The 13,810-nt window shown below is 43.5% G+C and overlaps 1 protein-coding gene across 10 annotated transcripts in view; it reads right to left on the bottom strand.

The window, feature by feature from the left end:
- The window catches only part of GIGYF2 (GRB10 interacting GYF protein 2), a 75,035-nt gene extending 64,605 nt beyond the window's left edge, over positions 1–10,430 (bottom strand). For 2 of the 10 annotated variants that reach the window (XM_059479071.1, XM_059479066.1), the window contains exon 1: positions 9,807–10,351. The gene's annotated coding sequence lies outside the window, so the exon portion shown is untranslated. The other 8 variants (XM_059479068.1, XM_059479072.1, XM_059479064.1 and 5 more) reach the window with 7 other exon arrangements.
- Positions 10,431–13,810: the final 3,380 nt, after the last annotated feature.

Consider the following 13,810-nt stretch of genomic DNA (forward strand, 5'->3'; position numbering starts at 1 on the left):
CTTTTGGAAGCAGTTCACAGCTCATGAGAACATTCAAGCCATATCCATTCACCATCCAGCATATCAAAATGTAAGGTGAGGTTCCCAAAGACAGCATGCAGCAGCCACAAGAGAAAATATGGTGGGGCAATTCAAGTAAACCATCATGCACACTGGGCAGAAAGAAGCCTCCAACACAATTCCTAGCACCCTTAATTGGATGGCTGTCCCTCCACCTCCTGCAATGCCTGTAATCCTTCTGCTGGGGCTGGTGTGGGGTGGAGAGTTGTCAGATCAATCCATGTGCATCACCAGGGAACCTGGGATCTCTAACTCCAAACATCACAGCTAGTCCAGTATCAGTAACACCAAAAAGGCTGCCACTCAGGGTTAAACAACATCAGATACAAGGACAAAGCACTAAAACCCAGTTAGGATCAAACTGTTCACTGGTTCTGGACCCACTTGGCCCCACTCTTCAGCCTCTGTGTTATCTTCCCAAAAAACTGAGGATGCTGTGTCATGTTTCTCTACTAGACTTCTAAGCAGTTTAGTACCTACACTAGTCTCATCCCAGTGAGCTGCTGAATGGCTTCCCCTATCCCTCATTTTGGCCACCACGCTTTGTTTTGTGAACTTCCTCTTATGTATTGCACTCAGGTAAGTTACTCCATCCCTAAAAGTTCTGACTGTATAAATTTTGAACTGCAAACAAAACAACTGTAAGTGAATGAAATTGTACTGAACACATCCCCTCTGAAACAGAATAAAACAGACACGCATGTGATCTGAACAGATGTGACAGGTGAAATGAATAGTCAACATTACCCACAAATAAAACACACATTAAAAAGAAATTACAGGCAAGTTTGGGAGAAAAATATTGGACAAGAGACACCCTGAAAATGGGCAATGATTTGGGAGGGGGAGGGCAAAGAACAGGGAAAAGGCTCAGGAAAGCTAAGACAGCAAGTGCACCACAGGAAAACACTAAAGCCACATGAGAGCAGATGAAACAAAGGGAGTGGAAAGCCTGTGCTGCTTCTGCTGGCCCTCAAAGTGGCAGCCAAAGGGGAGAGCACGGAGAGCAACCTGAGAGGAGCCTCTGACAGTGACTGCACACCACACCTGGCTCCCGTGCAGGAGAAGCTGCACGAACTGGAAAGGCAAGTTGGAGTGGACAAGGCAGCACTCGCATCACAGGAGGAGAAAGGGTGGAGCAAGACAAAGGATGAGGAATTCAGAGACAGAAATGAAGGATCAGGTCACAAACTTCACACCTTTTGCTTAGCCAAAATGGTAAGCTTATCACATCTTTATTACCTAGATAATTTTTCTGGGTCTTAAAATTCACTATTAATAACAGGAATGTTGATTTTGGTATTTATTAAAATGCTGCTTACTTATTAATCAAGGATGGCAAATTACAAAAATAACATATACCTAATATTTCCTCCTTGATATAGTTTGATGAGGGAAAAGCCCCTTTCTGAACAGCTAGTTTTGTGAGTTGAAGTTTTCTACAAATCAAAGGTTATTCATCAAAAAATCTCCACAGTACAGATTTTACGTGGGCAGAGAGCACATGGGCAGCCCGAAGCTGAAGCAAGAAACTGAGGCAATATTCTGATAGTGGCAAGTTAACACCACTACCAAAGGCCAAGGCAGCTGCCTGGTGCTTCCCACCGCTCCTCCAAACCGGAATGTTTTCCCAAAGTTTTCTTCAAATAAGGTCAATGCTTGATCAGGGTGCCAGTGCAACCCTACAAACAGTAGGGGTTTTCCTGCATGTCTTTAGGGGAAAATGGAATTGGGACCCTATTTTCCTGAGGTGACAGCCACAACAGCCACTGCCCTGCCATCAGCATGCAGGAGTAAAAAGAGAAGAAATCACATCAACCCCACCAACAACCTGCAGGCTGGCAAGGGGAAAAAACCCTATTTTGTCAGCTGTTTAGTACTTTAAAAATCAGAAGTCCACCCTGTGAACAGACACAAATTGTAATCTAATAACATGAAGCCTTTAAGTGGCTTTCACTCCTAATTAACAGGTAATATCATACATGCAGAAGCTGCCATCAGCAACACTCATTTCACTGGCTTACTTTAGGAACAATGGTTATTCTACCAAGCTTACAGTTTCTTAAATTAGTTTTCAAGTTCACCATTTAGTACCTTACAAATGTATTAAAGCTCTCAAATATCTGCTACAGACACAAGCCAGAACTTGATTCTACTAGCTAGATTTATGTGTTAAAATATGTAAGATGTTTCAGTTGAAGGCATACAATTACTGTGGCACATTTTGCCCATAAGCTCTGGTATCTTATTTAAAACATACAGCTAGCTAAATATATAAATAAATATAAATATCTAGCCAAAAAGCTGTTTTCAGAGATCTGAAATACCAAAACTACCCCATTTTCCAGACTTTGCTCAAGCTCACATAATAAAATTAAGGTTCATGTGTTACTGATGGGCACCTGCATTAAGACTTTCAGGCAATGCTGAATTCCTACATTTCCATTACAGAATTCCCTCAGCTAGTGGCACATGACTATCTGTCTCACCAAGATGTTCTGGGTAGAGACTACCAAGAGAGAGGTTCTTGGCATTCTAAGTTAAGCCTAGGCAATGGCTGCATTCAGGTCTGACCATCTAATCTTTTCTGCAGACAAAAAAAATTTAAAGATTTGGACTGTCATTGCAATTTATAGCTTTGGGGCCACTGCATGCTTAGGTTTTTAATTAACTTTGGAAACCTGAACCTTGAAATATATATATACCACTGATCCTTTCTATACACAGCTATTTTATTTTTAAATTATCTACTCTTTGATCAGAGATGTTTAAGAAGAAAAGTATCCTTTCCTTTCAAGATAGTTCTGTTGCTATTGAAGGTCTGAAAAAGTCTTTTAAACCCAGAAACTGGATGAAAATGTGAGAACCAAAGACCACAACAGAAATCCAACATGAGCAGTCTTAAGTGCAAGGAAATGGGCTGTCCTTAAGTAAATGTGGAGGAGGAATTTAACAGCAGTGCTCCACCATTCAACAGCAACATTACATCAAGATGAGAAAACTTCACCTTCCACAAGCAAGAAAATTCCACAGGCAGCTACCAGAGCTAGCTAATGTCAGTGCCAGTAACTGGGTTTTAAAAAAATTAACAGGTTCACTGAAAAATTAATGCTGATTTTCTCTAATTTTTGAAATATTAAGGATGATCCACAACTGCATGCAAGCCACCTTTGAAGTGCAATGGTAAACAGGATGACTCAGGTGGCTCCACAACCTGTTTGATATTAATCACTGGCTAAAGCAGACAACACTGATTAAAGGACACTGACATAATTAAGGCCAGGCAACACAGATTTATGGAAGACATGCAATCAAAATATACTTTTGGAAGAACAGAAAAGTCATTGCTTGAGCAAGTAGATAAATTTTAACTTCTGCAGAACATGTCAATTCAGGAGAATGTTAAAAAGGACAAAATCATTCAGAACCACACAAAAAGTCTCAAATCATCACAACCTAAGTTTTCTTCTCTTCTAAAGAATCTACAACAACCCATCTCAGAACAAAATTCTCAAAACCAACTAAGAGGTAAGAATCTATCTTCTACAGAGTCTGTAACATTGGCCACAAAACTTCTAAAACCTAAGGATGACAAACATGGATATGGTAAATAATGGAAATGACACATCATCAATTGTACCACCATGAATTATTCAATGACTCAGTCCAGTACAGCAGGTTGCACTGAATAAGGCCAAGTCAAGAGACTCACAAGCAGAAAACACAGGCGATATATAAGAAATGTAAAACTATTCTGGAAAAACACAGTCCTGCAACCATGCTGAGATGCATTACATTAATCAATTTAAAAGGAATATATGATACAAGATTGACTAGAAGAGCTAACAAAAACCATTTAACCCAGGAAAACAAAAATAGAGTAAATATACACTAAATTTTACCACTGAAGTGATACTGTGTCCTTTCTGTTTTAAGAGGCAAAAGAGCTGTAAATCAGGTGTTCAAAAATTGATAGAATCTGACAGACATGCCCTACAGTGAGAAGAAAAAATACCAACAACATACTAAAGCTCTATTTATTAAGCTTTGAGAAAAAATTAAGTATCTTAGTCTGTAAATGATCACTCAGGTAAAAACATCAGAAGACCCAAGTTTATTCAGTGAAGGGACTGAAGCAAGATATCTGGAGATAATCAACAAAGTTACCTGGTTTTAGATCAATGTGAAAATATTTTCTAATAAGTAAGTTCTAGTGTAAACAGAAAATTATTCAGAGGAAAAAAAACCTATTAGTCACATAATACAAGATGCCAGCCAAGTCACAGGAGTCTCTTCTGGCTTACCAAACTCGATTCCTGATAAAGAAAATTTTCCAAGGCCTATCTACCCACACACTAGAAAGTTTTTCCTAAGGGAGCAATGTCCAAACCATCCACTTCTCCAGAAACTGCCTCTATTATTACACTTACATTTCTGGATCTCTTGAAGTCTTTTAACCTCCCTGTCTCAAACCCTTGCCAAAGTATTTCAATCTCCTGGCAATTTCTGATCAGAAATTGTCCATGACTACCTCAAACAGCACTTTCAAACTGGCACTGCCCTGCTCACTGCACAGGGGCACCTAAAGCTTTATGGAGCACCTCAGCTTGCAACATGTTGCACCTCAGTCAAGCAGGACAAATACAAGTAGCCCTTCAAGGGCAGAACTGACACAAGAGACTAACAAGACCTACACTCCTCATAACCAAATCAAAAAACAATTGAGAACATTCAGTGACACAACTCAAGATGTTCTCCTCCTTTCCTACCTACTATTGTGAACTTGGTGGTTAGATGTAGACTGGAGAGTTCCCACTTCCTGCTTCTCCTGCACACAGCCAAAGGTGAACACTTTTCCCAGCTCCCCCACCAGAACACAGCGTGACCTCCACCTTTATTTTATTACCAGACTCCAGCCAAAGGCAGACACCAGTGATTAAACTCCAAGCAGAGCCAGGGAACCACACCCTTGGCCGTGCCACTGGCTGGAACACAAATGCTTCTCATTCCAAATCCTAGCCCAAAACCCTGCCAGAGCTCACTTCCCAGCTTAAAAAAAATAAAAATCACTTTCACATCTGCCTACCTTGTACACAGAAAACTTGCTGGCAGATAACTATTTCACTTGTGCCCTTCCACAAGGCATGACAGATCAAGATGCCAAGTGTATCCAGCTGCTCCCCAGCCAGAAGCCAGACTGTGAATGCAACCAAAACCCCACTGCACCACCTCTCTCCCACTCACCACACACATTATATAGCCCATACATACTTTCAAAGTGGAAGAAATTCACTGCCATCAACCACTGAATTAACAGATCTGGGTTGCTGACAGGTTCAGGGGTTCGTTTTTAACATGTCATTTAAATAATCAGCTTCTTTGGGCTTTGGATATTCTCTCCCTCCCCTCCAACCCTGTTCCTTAAGGTTGCCTGCTCATGCAGTTCTGAGACACCCTAAACTTCAGGAAACAAACATCCAACAGTGAGTGTTTAATAAAATATTCTAACAGAGAGAATCAGCATGTCTATCAGACTGCACACTACGTATGAACTAAAATACTTTTTAATAGCATATCCATTTTTGCAAAATTTGCCCAAAGAATTCACTTCTTTTGATCCAAGAATTATATATTTATAAATTGACTTGTGATATTAGCCTGATCCTGGCCTTAGGACTCTTAAAACTTAAGTGTTACAGAGAAAATCACATATGCAGATGATTCAGCATTAACTAAGCCTACCATGAAAGCTTCCACTGCTTTTAATGGTGGTTGAATGGGGCATCTGATTTATTAAGTCAAGTTATGAAATGTTTTTACATAAAAACCTTGCCATATGCCATTCCATGATCAGCCTCACTCACTTTCTGTCACACACAGTCTAACACTGACGTCAGCCCTGCTTTGTGCAGGAGGCTGGAGCACACAACCACCAAAGGCTCTTCCAACTAAATCATCCTCAGATTCTAACACACATGGCCCAAAAAATCACTTTATAAATCCATGACTTGCCAGCCAAACCAACTCCTTCCACATGGCATTCTGACTCTAAGGCTGAATGCACATAAATTCAGCTATTCAGCTATCTATCATCACAAACTTCACCCAAAGTCACCTCTGCAGTGTCCAGAGTGCATCTCCTCCTTGTTTCTTCCAGTCTGAACAGACACACCACCACACATGGATCCCATCTGCTTTCACCCAAACTGATCAACCACAGACATCCAGAGCCTCTGAGTGACCCAGTCACACAAACCAGTGTCTTTACCATAAAATACTCCTAACAGAATGCAATTTACATGTATTGTCAGGAAGAGAAGGAACACAAAAGAAACTGTTTCATTGTAACCAGAACCTGAAACAGGTATTTCTCTACTGAATAAAAAGGACAAAATTTCAAGTAACAAAACACAAACTGCAGTGCATCATGCTTACTTTCACTGGAATAGTAACTATTTAACAGTACAAAAATATCTTTCTAAACAGTTTTTGTAACTGTATATGTAAGCTTGTTTATCTGTTTATAATGACAAACTACATATACAAGCAGACCTACTAAAGCCATCAAGTTATTGCTCTTTATTTCCCTAAAATTTTTAAACATATGGCCAAAGAGAGAACTATGATAATGCACTGTTTTAATAACTGAGATGATCAAAAAATAGTGATCCAGAAAGCAGTCAATAACACAGTAATTTCAAACAATTCTCTAAATATCCATCAAAAACTTTCACTGACCTACACACTCTACAACCTCTACACAGCTCATGGGATTCCTTCTGCTTTTCTCATAATCCTGAGGTCTACATAGCCAGCTTCTATATATTACAAGCTTTAAGGATTACAGGAGAGGCTCACTCCTGGAAAAACACACTTTGATTTCACGCTTGGGAAAAAGCTCAGATGCATCAAAACAATTCTATGCATCCTTCCCATTCAAAAAAGAAGAGAGGCAAAGAATGATTTCAATGGCAGCCTAGTTTCCCATGCAGGCATCAAGCCATCTCTACAGTGTCTAAATTGAAGGAATGCTTAATCACCTTTAGAGGAAATGGAATGAAAGCCCTCCCTCTGCAAAAAAAGAGAAGTGGACACGTTTTGTAACCAACACACAGAACAATCTCAGCTCCTAACAAAGCAATGCAAAGACCTCAGCCTGCTACAATCTCCAGCTGCCATCTGAGCTAAACATAAAAAAAATAATGGTATTAAACATGCCCATGATGAACTGGTTATATATATCCACACACATACTGCCACCAACCACAAGAGGGCCAATACTGTACAGACCTTGTCACTTAAAGCACTTAATTCTTAGTTCCATCCATAACTTAGGCACACCTTGAGCAAACTTGCTACATTTTCTCACTTCTGGTGATTTTCAAGCCAGATCCTTTATGCAAACAAAAAAACGTTCTGGAGTCGAGAGCAAGAGATACAAGGAGAGGCTGAGCTGGGCAGGAAACTGACTTTGTTCCCAAAAGAGCAAACCCCATCCCCCTGCAGCATTTCACACACCTTGCCTTTCAAATATCACTCATTAATTAAAATAAATTGATGAGAAAACCACACAAAGCAAGAGTCCCTTTCAAGGCAAATGCTTCCTCAGTAAACAAAGAAAAAGGTTTCTCCTCACCAAAGCATCCAATGGCTCTCTAGGAAGCTCTGTAGGGAGAAGGCTCCCTTGCTCTGCCCCATGGCTCTATCTATAATCATGAATTATAAATAGTTTATCTCCACTAACCTTTGAGCAGCAGCACTGAAGGGGGGAATAATTAAGGAAAAAAGAAAAATTAAGAAAAAACTGATAGGAAATTGATTTTTTTTTTTCCTAAATCAGACTATGAGAGAATTTTATACCATACTTTGAAGAGTCCTAGGGAAGAATTTTAAAGACCTCAATAAAAGAATAAGAAACATATATATGACAGTTACCTGAACTTGCAAGACCAGACAAAAGCAGGCAAAATGAGATTTCACATTCTTAGTAATTAAAATAAATAAATGATCAGAGAGGCCAAAGGGGAAAGCACAGATCACAGTGCCCAGCTCATCTTCATCAGTTACTCTGAACCATGTTTTCCCTTCCAGGTTTAAAGAGAAACCTTTCAGCACAGAGATGCACCAGCAAAGCCTTCAGCCACTCAGCTGTCCCAACAATTTGTTCCATGGGACTCTGACATCTAGGGCTGCTTTTATTTTAATCAAGTATCTCTAGTTCTTAGAAAACTACTGATTTTTTCTTACATTCAGGTATGAGGAACTCCAGTGACAGAACTTCATTCAGACATGAGAGATACATTGGTGCTTAGTCACAATTCCTTAATAAAACCCAAAACCTACTTTGCACTCCCTTTTAATTTTTTTTCCTCAACTGAGGAGTAAAACTTGAAGGAAAAAATTAATTACAAAGCCCTCAACTGTCTATTTACAAGCATTTTTTTCACTTACATAATCACAGGGACCATAGTTTTAGTTTACTATATGTTTTAGAAACACAAGCAAAAATGCAAACAGGAGCACCTGAGGATATTTTACAATCCTCAAGGTCAACACCTGTAACAAAAGTAAGAGTCCAAGTTTTCACTGTGGTATCAATTTTTTTTAAGCACCCTGTGAAACAAATCATTGCTGCTCCAAAACCACATTATATTTTAATTCTGTGCTCCTGCTTTAAAACACAGGCTCAAGAAAGCATTCAGAAAAAGGCCCAGAAGAAATACAGTGAGCAGGTGTCCCCAGGCACATTCCTGTACCCAGGGGCTGGGAGAGCCTGAGAAGCTCCTAAAACCATTCAACCCCAGTATTTACACACAGTATTGCCAGATACTGGAGCACCTTGTATCAAAGTCTCAAAACAGGAGGTGACATCCAACTTCCAGGGCTAAAATTCTGCCTTCTCTTTAATCCACCAAACTACTAGACAGACACTTTATTTTTTTTTTAATCACACATTCATACAGGAATTAACACCAGGCACACAAGCACTGATATCAACTGACTGGTACAACTACATGAACCTGGGGAGCAAAGCAGGGGCAGATGGGGCCATGGACACTCAACGTTTCTGCTGGCACCCCCAGGATTAATTAGGTCACACATTTTTACACCAGCATCAACTAACTGCTCAAAGGATACCTATTCAAATGCATGGCAAGAAAACCAACACCTCATAGCAATAATACTCTTATTATCCACTGCAGTCACCACCCAAGGACAAAACTTAAAAATAGCAAAACAAAGCTTTTGTTGGTGACAACTGCAACTAATTTTGTTTACAAAGGTTTCCAATTATCACACTGTGTATCAACCAAATGCTCCATTCACAGAACAGCAAATTAACTTTTGTTTATTAAAGCGTTTCTTAAGAACAAAAGCAACCAGCAGAATCATACGAAAAAAAATTCACACGTACTTTCCAGGAACTTGCCCAAGTCAGCTCCTGAAGCAAGAAAATAAAATGTGCAGCAAGAAGTTAGAGGAATATAATCAGAATTCAAAAGTCCTTTTCCCATCCACCCAAGCAAACAGATATTCAAGAATGACAGTAAAAGCAGCACACCACGAACGTTGAACTGAATGTTACTGGGGGAAACGCGGATTTTTATTCCAGGAGCACTACTTGGCAATACCTCCTTTTGGCCTACACCTTGTCCCAATTCAAAGCGCAATCAGAGAGAACTGAAAAAGCCGTAAGTACGCTGTTGACACTGAAACTACTTGTCTTGGATCAATACCAAACGTACACAATTGTGATCGATGCTTTCTTCAGCCTGCCAAGGCTCCTCCAGTCAAACACTGCCGGTCACCGCTGCTCCCAGCACCCTGCTGCCTGCGCGGGGGAAGGCTCGGAGCTCCCTCCTTCCTCGGCCAGTGTAACCCGACAGGGCCGGCCGTGCTCGAAGCGGGGCTCACCGCGGCGCTGCCGCTGGGCTGGGAGGGGACGAGCGAGTTCACAAGGGTCAGTGCGAGGGGAGACGGCCCCGGAGGGCGCTGAGGAGCGGCGGGCGCCCCGCCGCCGCCTGACAAGTACCAAGGACCCGCATGGAGAGCTCAAGGCCCGCTCGCCCCAGCTCCAACGACCCCTGCAGAGGCCCATGGGGAGCGCAGGGGGGCCCTCCAGGCGCACCCCCCCACCCCCCTGGGCGGCCTCGCCTCCCGGTTAGGCCGCGGGGCGCCTCGCTGCTGCGGCAGCCGAGGCGGACGGGAGCCGCCGGCAGGACCGGTAGTCGGGCGGTGCGCGCGGCGGCGGGGGCGTGGTAGGGACGGCCGGGGCAGCGGCGGGGCCGGGCGGCGGCGGGACGGCGTTACCTGCGCTCCCGGGCGGAGAGTCCCTCACAGCCGCGGCGGCTCCTCAACCCAACAACACAAGATGGCGGGTGCGCCGCCACGCAGCGTCACGTGAGGGCGAGGCCACGCCCCCAGGCCCCGCCGCGAGACCCGGATGAAGCGGCGGCTCTTCCCGCCCACCCCCTCGTGTGACGTCATCCCGGAGCGGGGCGGGCCTCCAGCGCCCCCTGCCGGACACGCGCGGGCGCCGCAGCGCCACCTCCGCCCCTGCCCTCGCAGTCCTGAGGGGAGATGGGGATGGAGGGATCTGGCAGGGCCGGGGGTACCCGCGCCTCCCGCCCTGCCCGAACCCCCGGTAATCAAATCACTGCCCCAGTTCCCCTTGCACTCGGCACTGATAAGGCCACACCTTTAGTCCTGTGTCCAGTTTTGGGCCTCTCAATGCGGGAAGGATGTTAAGGGGCTGGAGCATGTCCAGAGAAGGGAGCGGAGCTGGGGAAGGGTCACCAGTCTGACGAGGAGCAGCTGAAGGAGCTGGGGAGGGGCTCAGCCTGAGGCTCAGGCTCTCCACAACTCCCTGTGACAGGAGGGTGCAGCCGGGGGATGGCCTCTGCTCCCAGCGAACAGGGGACAGGACAGGAAAACATGGCCTTTAGCTGCAGCCAGGTGAGTTTAGGTTGGACACTAGGTAGAAATTCTTCACAGGAGGGGTGATTAGGCATTGGAAGGGGCTGTCAAGGGAGGTTGTGGAGTCACTGTTTCAGGAGGTGTTCAAGGAATACCTGGATGTGGCACTCGGTGCCCTGGTCTGGTTGACAAGTGGGGATCAGTCACAGGTTGGACTCGATGATCTCAGAGGTCTTTTCCAACCAGAATGATTCCGTGATTCTGCCACCCTCCTGCCACTATCTCACACACACAGGCGGCCTCAGCAGCGCAGTGTGGCATCCAGCCTTATCTGTTTCTGTGGTTCCATGAGGCAATTCAGCTTTATCAGTGGCCACGAGAATCTCTGTGAGAAGCCACCGTGTGTGAGCACTCTCAGTGCCCAGGCACTGGACCCGCTCTCGCCCAGGCACTGGAGGAGCCCTGAGGCCGCTTTGCCGTGGGAGTCACCCTGGGAGGCAGCGGCAGCTGCTGTTGCTGCTGACAGAAAAAGGGCATTAGATGATACATATTTTGACTCTTCTGATGGAAAAATCAGGAGCTCAAGGCAAACTTTCTTCAGCTAAAAATACCAGTTTATTTTTAGTCCCCAAACCCATATTAGTACATGAGGCAGAATAGCCCCATGTGGTTCCTTCAGCGTAAAAAACTATTCTTGGCTGTTACGCATTGCTGAAGGTATAACCGTTTTCAGCTGAAACAGTTTCACTCTAATCATGATGTCAGCCACAACCCATGCAGCTTTCTACATCCTCTTCTAGGTGAATAAATACTTGTCATTGTGTACTGAATGACAGCCAAAAATGATGCAACAGTGAATACTAGTGATTCTTGTGAGCTAATGGGTTGAAAGCGTGTAATTCTTGGGGCTTATTTTTAGCTGAGAGCAACATAGGACTACCTCACCCAAAAAACCTAGAATGGAATTTCTCCATTAGGAGGCTGGTATGGAAAAGCAAAGCTCCCTAGAAAAGGGCTGGCCTCTGATAAGCTGCATTCAATCCCCCTGGTTGCTGTCACACAGCTTGAGCCAATACTAATAATGATAAAGAGAGGGAGGGAGGGAGACCGTGCTGCATTTCAAACTGTCAGTGAGAACTTCCAATTTAATTGCAGAAGCAGCTGTGCCTTGTTATTCTACTTATCAAATGTGAGTTTGAGCACTCAAAAATATTTTCACATGCTCTAAGACAACCTTTATCTGAGATGGAAGATGTTTAGCACTTGTAGAAATTTTTTTATCCCAGTTAGCACAAACATTATATTACTGAGACCAAAAAAAAATGAAAACCCAATTTCAAATTCAAGAAGCATCTGAAACATTCCTCATCTGCAGAACTTGGCATTTCTGTGAAATACCTCAAGGAAACTCAGATGACAATCTTTTGGTAATAGCAGATGCATCTTAAATCTTCCACAATTCATTCAAGCAGAACAGAGAGAATCTCATGAAAATTCAAGACTGTACCCGTGCGGTAAAATTCCTGCATGGCTCAATGACAGAATGTCAGCTGATATTGTGTAGGTGTGAAATCACCCCAGCAGCCAGTCTGGGTACCAAGGGCATGATGTACTTCAGAGCCCTGGATTACTGTGCCAATTCATTCACACTATTAAAAACCCAAGTGCAGGGAAGCAGCATTCCCAACATACTATAAACTTTCCTTACTAACCCCTTGTTTTCACCCATTCTGGCTTGGAGGCAGGAGCCTGCCTCCCTCAGTACACTGGCAAGGCTATGAACACAGAGCACAGCTTTGAAATGAGAAATAATGATCACAAAGCAGCCCAGAAGGATGTGTCACAGTCATGTTTCCCCTTGCCGCTCCTGCATTTTGTTACTTGGAAAAGTGGTTCCCCTGTTTGTTGAAATAACCAGGGATTTTGTCTGGGAAGAATCAATATGTTCTCAGCAGCCTGTTTTCCATGCCCTCATTTGTCACATCCCTAAAAATAATGAAAACAGCAGCAAAGCAGGCAAACATCCAATTGCAGTTTTTAAAGTCAGTCACTTCAATGCATCTGTCACCTCAGGTGGCTTGTGCTGAAAGATACAATACCACAATCAAGCTGCTACTTCTGCAACACTCAATTACTTTTTGATGTCTTGGGTTTATTTGGACACTCCCATAAGGTTAAAATGTTATTTTGTCTCCTTAATCCTCACAGATAAACCCCGAACCCTGAGCCAGGAAGAGCTTGATCACACCATTTCTCTTTCTCTCTGCTGTGACCACACTGAGCTCTTTAGGTGAGACTTCCTGCTGCCATAGGCTGTCCCCTGCAGCCAACAGCAATGACTGTGACAGGAGCATCCTTGAGAAATCCACTGCAATCTGAGCATCCAGACAGGCTGAACCCACCCTTGGTGGTGGCTGAAGTGCTAGTGACTCCTCTATTGTAACTTTGCCTACTCTGGGGAAAGTAAAGTTTTTGTTAAACAAAATCCCTTCAGGGATCAAGGACTACCTGAAGTTTCCATTCTAGATGAATGAAACACATGAAATACTTGAGGCAAGTGATTGTCCCTTTTGAGAAAGACCACTAAGCACAACAGGTTTTTCATCAAGCTCCTCTACTTGCCATCACCGACTTAAGAGTCACTTGTGGCATGTCAGAAATAGCAGAGAGGCAATAATGTACCAGCAAGCACCACTAAAGAGAGTTGGGATTGCCGGGACATTTGAGAGCCACCTGAGGTGACATCAGGCATAGAAGGGCAGAGCATCAAGGATTGTAATAGATAAATTACAGGTAAATATAACTAAGTGTTTTCACATGGTTTTAGGTGGGA

The sequence above is a fragment of the Ammospiza nelsoni genome, chromosome 10 (assembly GCF_027579445.1).
Source record: "Ammospiza nelsoni isolate bAmmNel1 chromosome 10, bAmmNel1.pri, whole genome shotgun sequence".
In the NCBI taxonomy this organism is placed as follows: Eukaryota; Metazoa; Chordata; class Aves; order Passeriformes; family Passerellidae; genus Ammospiza; species Ammospiza nelsoni.